Below are 8,220 nucleotides of genomic sequence, written 5' to 3' on the forward strand. Positions count from 1 at the left end.
TAATTACTACCAACTTACTTACTTTTTATAAATTAATATTTATCCGTCAGTCACAGTCAAAACACATGATTTAAATAATTGAGGTAAAAACAATTTACACTAAATTCGATTTCAAATTTAAATTTCCGATTCGAAATTCAAATCACCGGATGCGGAAACGATCGCGACGTCCATCTTTCTGCGCGGGCGCAGCTAGAAGAGAAGACCACTGAGATAAAACTTACTCATCAGTACTATCTGCTTCAAGATTAGCAGGTTATGGCAATTTCACCTTTATAGCTGATATAAACTAAGCTAATTATTAATTGTGACTGTTTATTGTTGTATTGAAACCACATTCCTCTTTCACAGCTGTTGGCTTGTAAGCATTTCAATTTAATGTCATTGCCAGTTGATTGATTTATCAAATCGTCACTGTGCATAAATATTTATGATGGCTGAACAGGCAGTGGGCCGGTCATATTCTGCCAAATCGTTGGGATATCATGAGTTCTGGAGACCACGAATAGGAAAACGTAGCGTGGGCCAACCTTTAGCCCACTTGGCTTGACAGACCTTAGACGGATCGCCGGTAGTGGCTGGATGAGGAAGGCCGAGGACAGAGTGTGCGGCGTTTCTTGGGAGTGATCTATATCTAGAAGTGAAATATGAAGATTTATGTTACTTCACCGTAGGAAGCTGATGAAGCGGATGCTGTGGAAATAGTAAGTAATGTCATATTCATGTAATGTAAGTCATGACATAAGGTAACGGGTCCATATATCGCGGTATTCAAAATGGCGTCCTTATTTCGAGTTATATTTATTTTCATGATTATTACTCATTTTAATAGGTTTGGATACTCTAAAATTACATTTAATCGTTCATTATCTTTAACTGAAACTACTTGATGTAGTAAATATGTTTAAAATTGCCTAAAATTACTAAAAACTCATGTAATGTGCCGTGAGGGCGACGCCGCCATGTTTTTCATACAAACGCGACCCGGCTTACGTAAGGCCAGCCATATTTAATAATTGTGTTTTTTAATATTTATACGACGTTCAACTTTGTAAATAGTTTATATTTAGTTTATTATATTCTTATACTTACATTAAATTTAAATTTTAACTATTTTTAAACTAATTTAACCCCTTTAAACTCAAAAACAAAATACCTCGGTATAAGGGCCTGATTTTTATACGTTGTTCCTAACTCCGAGTTACCCTCGGTATAAGGAAAAATACTATGTCATGATTTTTAGCTTATAACTTTACAAATAATAACATTTGAAGTATATGCTTGATTACATAATAATAATGATGAACGTGACAAGCTTATAACCTAATTCGGCGGTACAAAATATCCTCTAGGAATCTTAATATGACACGATAATTGTTGACCCAAAAATCATGGTTACATAGAAAACCTTAACTTTGTATGTATATTTGAAATGATAAAAAACAGTGTTATTTCATCGCTATTAACGTAAGTGATACATAATTTTACCAATATTTTATGTATGATTTGAGTAACAAATCTATGTTGTTTCTAAATCGATAATTTGATAACTCGGAATATGGATTATTAAAATACTTGCTGAACCCCTAATATGGAGTATGACATTTTACATAGGTAGGTACCTTGGAAATCGGAATATGACTACATCACACCTTCGCAGTGTCATCCGATGCCGTCATCAAACCATAAAATCAAGATGAATTAGCGACTTTCTTCCTAAATATAAAAGGGGTGTGGATAGATATGCCTGACTTTACGAAACTACTACTAGATACTACCTACTTATTACTCTTTATAAAAGAAGAAAGAAAGAAATTTGTAGACGTAAAACTTTATTTGGGTGAATAAAATAACACACACGACCGTGGAGTTTTTATAACACTTATATACACAATTGCCTAATTTCATTTCTGTATTTTATTTCCATTATCCTTCTACTTCGAGGTCTGATGGCCGTTGTAATATTGTTATCCCAGAATTCCCAGATAAATGAATGTCCTGTATACTGCATTTCATGTTTGGTTTAGGGGTCTGGTTGATTTTTTCATTTTCTTGTTGTTGTCACTGAAAAATAAAGTAAGTAGGTAAATTGTATGGATAGTTGACAGAATTAAGCTTATCCTTATAAGTTGGTACCCATTTTCACAAAACTTAGTGAGTTTAGAAACGAAAACGCTAGAACAAAAACCTAGGTTAGTAACTAAACTGATGCCAAATTACTGATAAAAACATAAAAATATTTCCATTTTACGTAATTTCCTAAAATAATTCGCACACAAGCTTACCTTATCGATTTTCCAATTGCATATTGCAAATACAAACATAATAATTTAATAAAAGATGTTTGTTTTCTAATGTAAAGACTTAACAAAAATACTTTCAAAGAATAGCGGCAAACTTTTCGGCGGAAAATTGAACATGGCGCCGGCGCGCCTCCAGTCCAGCGCGCATGCGCCATAGAGATGTACCTAGTGCAATGTTCCTTGCTTCCGACCTATGCTTGAATGAAAAAATAATCGATGCTGGATCGATTCCTGGGTAGATACTTTTATTATAATCATATTCGTTTATGGTAAATACATTAGGTACTCATAGGAAATTAGTACTGATAAGGTATTTGGCTTTTGTAAGTATTCGATACTTTTCCTCATCCCTTACACATCTACTTTTATTACGTATCATCAACTTTTAAACATTTAAGTAAGAACATAAAATATCGTGGAAAAATTTTAGACCTTACTTAGATAAAAACTATAGTAAAAAATGTTTAAATCATTCGAGTTCAATAATCGATTATATTCGATTACTGTCACTATTTCATCAATTTACCCCATCTCTACTCTATTTTTTTTTTAATCGCTTGGAAAAGTCCATAGAACATCATAGAAGCATTATGAATATTTTTTCTAGCCAATGTTACCAGTTGCAATAATGAATTATGAAAATGTTACATAAATAATAGAAATTATCACGAAAACCAATATAAATGGAGAGTATTTAATTCTTTTCATTATTTTCAACTACTATTTAGAATAATTAAATTTATTTGGAGTACTTTAGGGTTAAAAAAGTATATCGATATTTTAGATTGTAATTTCCTTATGTTCATGGCCACACTCATGGAGCCACTGACAGGACTAACTCGGAATATGGAACAGGCTACCTCGGTATATGGAAGAAACCATAATCCTACCTCGGTATAAGGGCAAATCGACATGTGTAATAAATTATATTTTTTTAAGTATAATTAATGTGTTATCAATGAATCTGTGTTAAGAAATATAAAATTTAACGTATATTCTTACAGAAGACAATATTTCACATCAATATTGATGGTTACAAATGCTTATTTTTCTTACTTACTTTCAAATGTTGTTATTTACCTCGGAATATGGACCCGTTACCTTAGTATGTAAATAGGTGTAAGTTGGACGGATCTTCAATGGAGTTAATTATATTTCCCACGTTGACGTATCTTGTTAAACCAGTTTCAAATACAAGCTCGTTTCGACTCTGTTAATAAATAACTTGATAGTGTAGTGAAATGCACCGTTTTGTTTGATTTGTTAATCAGCTGGTATCTGTGTTTGTGGCACAATGAGTCAGGAGGATGCTGCGAAAAGTGCTCGTTTTATAATAACCTGGTCTTGCAAACAAGTTTTGACTGGGGAAGTGGCGTATTCATCATCATCAGTCTTTAGAAGTTCACTGCTGGACATAGGCCTCATCATTACCAGCCACGTCTCTGTGTAGATTGTTATAAAAAAACTTGAATCTATCGTGTATTTTTTTTTCTTTCCTCGAATGACCTACAGTTCCACAAAATCAAGACAATAAAGTGCTACTTTTAAGTGGCGAGTCGTTCGTGACTCGGAGTCTGACAGTTGAAGCATCCTGGCTGACTTTGACCCTGCCTTGACCTTAGAACCTTGTACCAACGTAAAATACATTGAATCTTCAACTTATTAGTCCATACCAGAATACAAATCTATTAAGACCTGACAGAGAAAGAATATACAATAGTCCGTAATGAATATATCTAATAGCCAATGTGCTTGCTTCATTAGCAAATTCAAAGAATACAAACAAAGAAGATAATAAGTAGGTACTTACAGTTTGCACATAAAACTATTGAGCAATTAGTAGGTATAAAAAATTTACTATGCTTTATACTAAATAATAGTCATATACCTTGTTTATCTAAATATAATGTTCGAAGTAGTTCATTTAAAATTGAAATACTGATTATCAATTAAAACAATATAAGCAATGGTTAGGAAGTATACTGAACTCATTTTCTCGTAGTACATAGTAATTCATAGTTCACATTTTCCTAATTTCACCTGTGGCACTTGGGAGAGGTAGCCCTGCTGGCATTGACAAACTAGGTACAATAGATCAGTGAGTACATATAAGTAAATACATAATTATGTAAGTAGTAAAATGATAATACATATGAAATAAATGGGCAGTTCTTCTTTTTAACCTACATAATGACTAAAAAATTATCCAAAATTCGAAAAAAAAAAACTATAGCTTTTTGGTGAACTCTTATCATTTTTATGATAGCTTCATGTCTATTCTATCAAAAAGGTGGTTGGCCGCGTAGTTTACCTATTTTTTCAATATTTTAAGGACATAATACGTGGATAAGGCACAAAAAATTACACCTTCGTCACATTATCTTTTTTTTTTTTTAATGAGATTGTCTTCGTCGTTTGAAATGAAACTTTTTTGATACGCTAATAAACAAAATACCATTTTAGAAAACATATGAAGGAATGGATTTTTAGTAATAACAAAATATTTATTAAGTAGTTATTACCACTCTGTCACAATTTCAGCTAAAATGAATCTTGTTTTTGTTATAAATATTTTTTCGCTGCTAATTACATTAAAAAATTAACAGCATAGACTTTAACATCAATGATTAAATTTAATATGATTTTTCCTAAGTTGTACTATTTATAGCATAACATATAAACGACCAAAAATAAGTTGACTACCAGGAGACACCAATCGTTACAAAGTGGTAAACGATGTGACAGAGTTGTTATTCTATTAAATATAAGGCAGGAATTTTGGAATAAAACAGTTTTATTTAATAAATTAATTTAGTAACTTACATATAAATCATTATGGTTTCAATTTAGTCAAATAATTAACTGGAGATATCTTTATAATTAGTATAACTAATTAAAATCACACTTGAGAACCTCTGGAGACTGAAATATCCGTATTTCAGGAACTTAAACGACAAATTTGTTGAATTTGTTCCAACTACATAAATTAATGTTTATCTGCACAAATAATATTTTCGACATGCTAAAATTTAAGTAATATAACGAAAAATTACGTAATTTCTTAAAGTTTTAATCAGCCATATTTCGAAAGTACAGAAGTGGCTCTTAGAACTTGAAAAACATTTTTTTTTTCCTTTTTTAATTACCTTAGAAGCTGGAAGGACTGTAATGTAATCATCAAACATCCGATAAATCAATCTCCACCATATTAAACAGTCTACCACATTCATCGTCTGTTCTTGAGAACAATAGCACGAAATCACCTTTTTCACTAACGAAACTTTTTATTACTGCAGCGCAAGTGTATTGGACGTTCTTTTTGCTTCGTACATTTACCAAAACGTGTAGTTTCTCTTCAATTTTTCGTTGATGAATATCCTCAGGTTGGAGTGTTTGGTAAGAATGTGACAGATTTGTCGTGTGACAGAGGGGTAAAATGTATTGCAAAGTCGGATAGTATTTAAACAGTAACATAAAATGTATTATTCACATGTTGATTGCAAAGTAATCGTAAAAAAAAGATCCCGACGAATTGAGAACCTCCTCCTTTTTTTGAAGTCGGTTAAAAATAATAATTTAAATATATTTTATTTTAACAATTACCTACGTGACGAAGCTGTCGCCGAATAAACACACGCACCTCCTGTCACACTTTGCGGGTGGCCGATACGCGGTGTCTGGATCTCTAAGGGGAAATCTTACCAAGGGGGAAAAGGAGACCTTAAACTCTGATCGATGGCAATAAGGACGAGTGGCTCAAACAAATATTTTAAATGGCAACCTACGTGACAGAGTGTAACTACTAAAACATTGGGTAGTGAGAGACAATTTTTCAACAATTTTTTTAAATATTTCAGAAATATTTTAAAAATATATATTTAGTTTTACTAAATAAGTAATATCTTCTGGAGTTTAAATAAAATTTTATATTTTATCTCGTCATATATTTTTTTTCTAACATTATGAAATATACGCAGGATGAAGTGGCAGGAGACAGCCAAGATTCGTATGAAATACACCTCTGTCACGCGGATTTACCACTCTGTAACGTAATTTTAATTACAAAAATATAAATTTATATTTTTGTAAACGTTCACAGCCGTTGTGTTTTTAGTACAATGCACGTTGAAATATAAATAAATAAATAAATATTTTTAAAACTCATGATATTTTCCTCACAACTGGTGGAGACACAGTTATGTAGGTTAAAAAGAAGAACTGCCCAAATGAGGTAAAGTTTACTCATATTATTCGATCTCAGTCATTTAAAAATGATAGCTACTACTACTTGTATAAATCCACGGCAGCACGTTTTCGCAATTTGTCATGAGCATCCCTGAGCGAAGCGAAATACGAAATATTGTAGCTGAATTATAACATCTTGCTGACTCGCCGATGTTTTATAATATTGTAAATCATATTATTGTGAATACTGAAAATATTCATAAGTGCCTACTTATGTTGGAAAACGTATATAAGCTTTGACTTTTTCAGTCTATGGCCGGTTTTTTGATCCCTATAGTTAACATTGAGTATGATGACCGAGTCCGCGTTGCTCTACGCTATAAGGTAACTCATCCTTTGGTCAGATTAACTTGTCAATATGGATTTTTCGGTTTAAATTTTTTAACCAAGATCTTACAAAAAAAAACTAAACTTCAACAGCTCTGCATACAATACCTAAGAAGGTACTTACTTATATATATTATACCTAAGATAGGTCAAACTTGTCTATATGCTTGCAAAGTTACAGCTATAACACTATCCTAAAATACGTAAATACACCAACCTGAAATCGCTTGTCTAGGGTGTATGAAAGGAAAGGGGCCATCTCAAGTGGCTATATTGGTTCCTGTTACTTTCAGCACAACCGCAACCTGATCAGACTGGCCTATCCTTTCACCACGGTGACATACACCGACACAATAAGAAGATTATTCTGTATGATGGTATACAGCACATTCGCCCTATTTTTCAGCTGAAATGGAAGTTTCTGTTGCTGTAAACGAGATGGCGTTGAATTTTATAATATTTCTGCTCCTCAGCCTCAGCACTGTGATGTAAGCTGGAAAGCTTTGTTAGTTCCAGCATTTTTAAGAGATGGCGTAACTTGTATCATTTCTAGAAAAACTGAAATAAGTACCTATACAAGATGTTGCAACTTGCAATGGAAAAGTGGTACTTAGGTAAATATCATTTATAATTTTGCTTACTGTTGTAATTGCTCGTAGATCTAGATGCTCCTAGACAACCCTGTCTGAATATTTTTTGTTCTTTTACTTCATCAAAAAAACTTTGTTGTTTACATGACTTTTTTACATCTTCCTAACGAATTTCCGAAAATGTTAAAGCAAAAGTATTTTTTTAGCAGTCTAAAACGCTCACTTAATTTAATTGACTTCAATTTGCGTCCCATAAAGTGTCTATAGTCACTGGACTGTGGGCACTTCGGGGGTTATTTATTGTTTGGGCATAATAAAAAGGCTGGGCCGACTGTAGTCGTAATTATTTTTTATTTGCCTGCCCCAAGCGTTGCCCTGGTGACAATTTAGACTCTCATGAAAATAGATAGCTAGAATATACATGCAGGTATCACCAAAAACTAGTGCAATTTCGACACCACCTATTAATACTATTGATTGACAAAAAAATATAACAAACTACACCAAACTTTGTTATTCATAACGAAGAACACTCACGAGCAATGGAAAAGTTCCAGTGACATATAAAATGTCAATGGCAGGTGGAACTTTATCATTGGACGTGATTGCATATCCGCGAGGGACGCCCCCTAGTCCGCTGGAACGAAGACCTTAGACAAGTAGTCAGTAGTGGCTAGTGTTGCCCAAATTCAGTCTTGGTCTTGCAGTCTTGGTCTTGTTCTTGCGTTTTTGCAAGACCAAGACCAAGAACAAGA

The sequence above is a fragment of the Plutella xylostella genome, chromosome 19, assembly GCF_932276165.1.
Source record: "Plutella xylostella chromosome 19, ilPluXylo3.1, whole genome shotgun sequence".
In the NCBI taxonomy this organism is placed as follows: domain Eukaryota; kingdom Metazoa; phylum Arthropoda; class Insecta; order Lepidoptera; family Plutellidae; genus Plutella; species Plutella xylostella.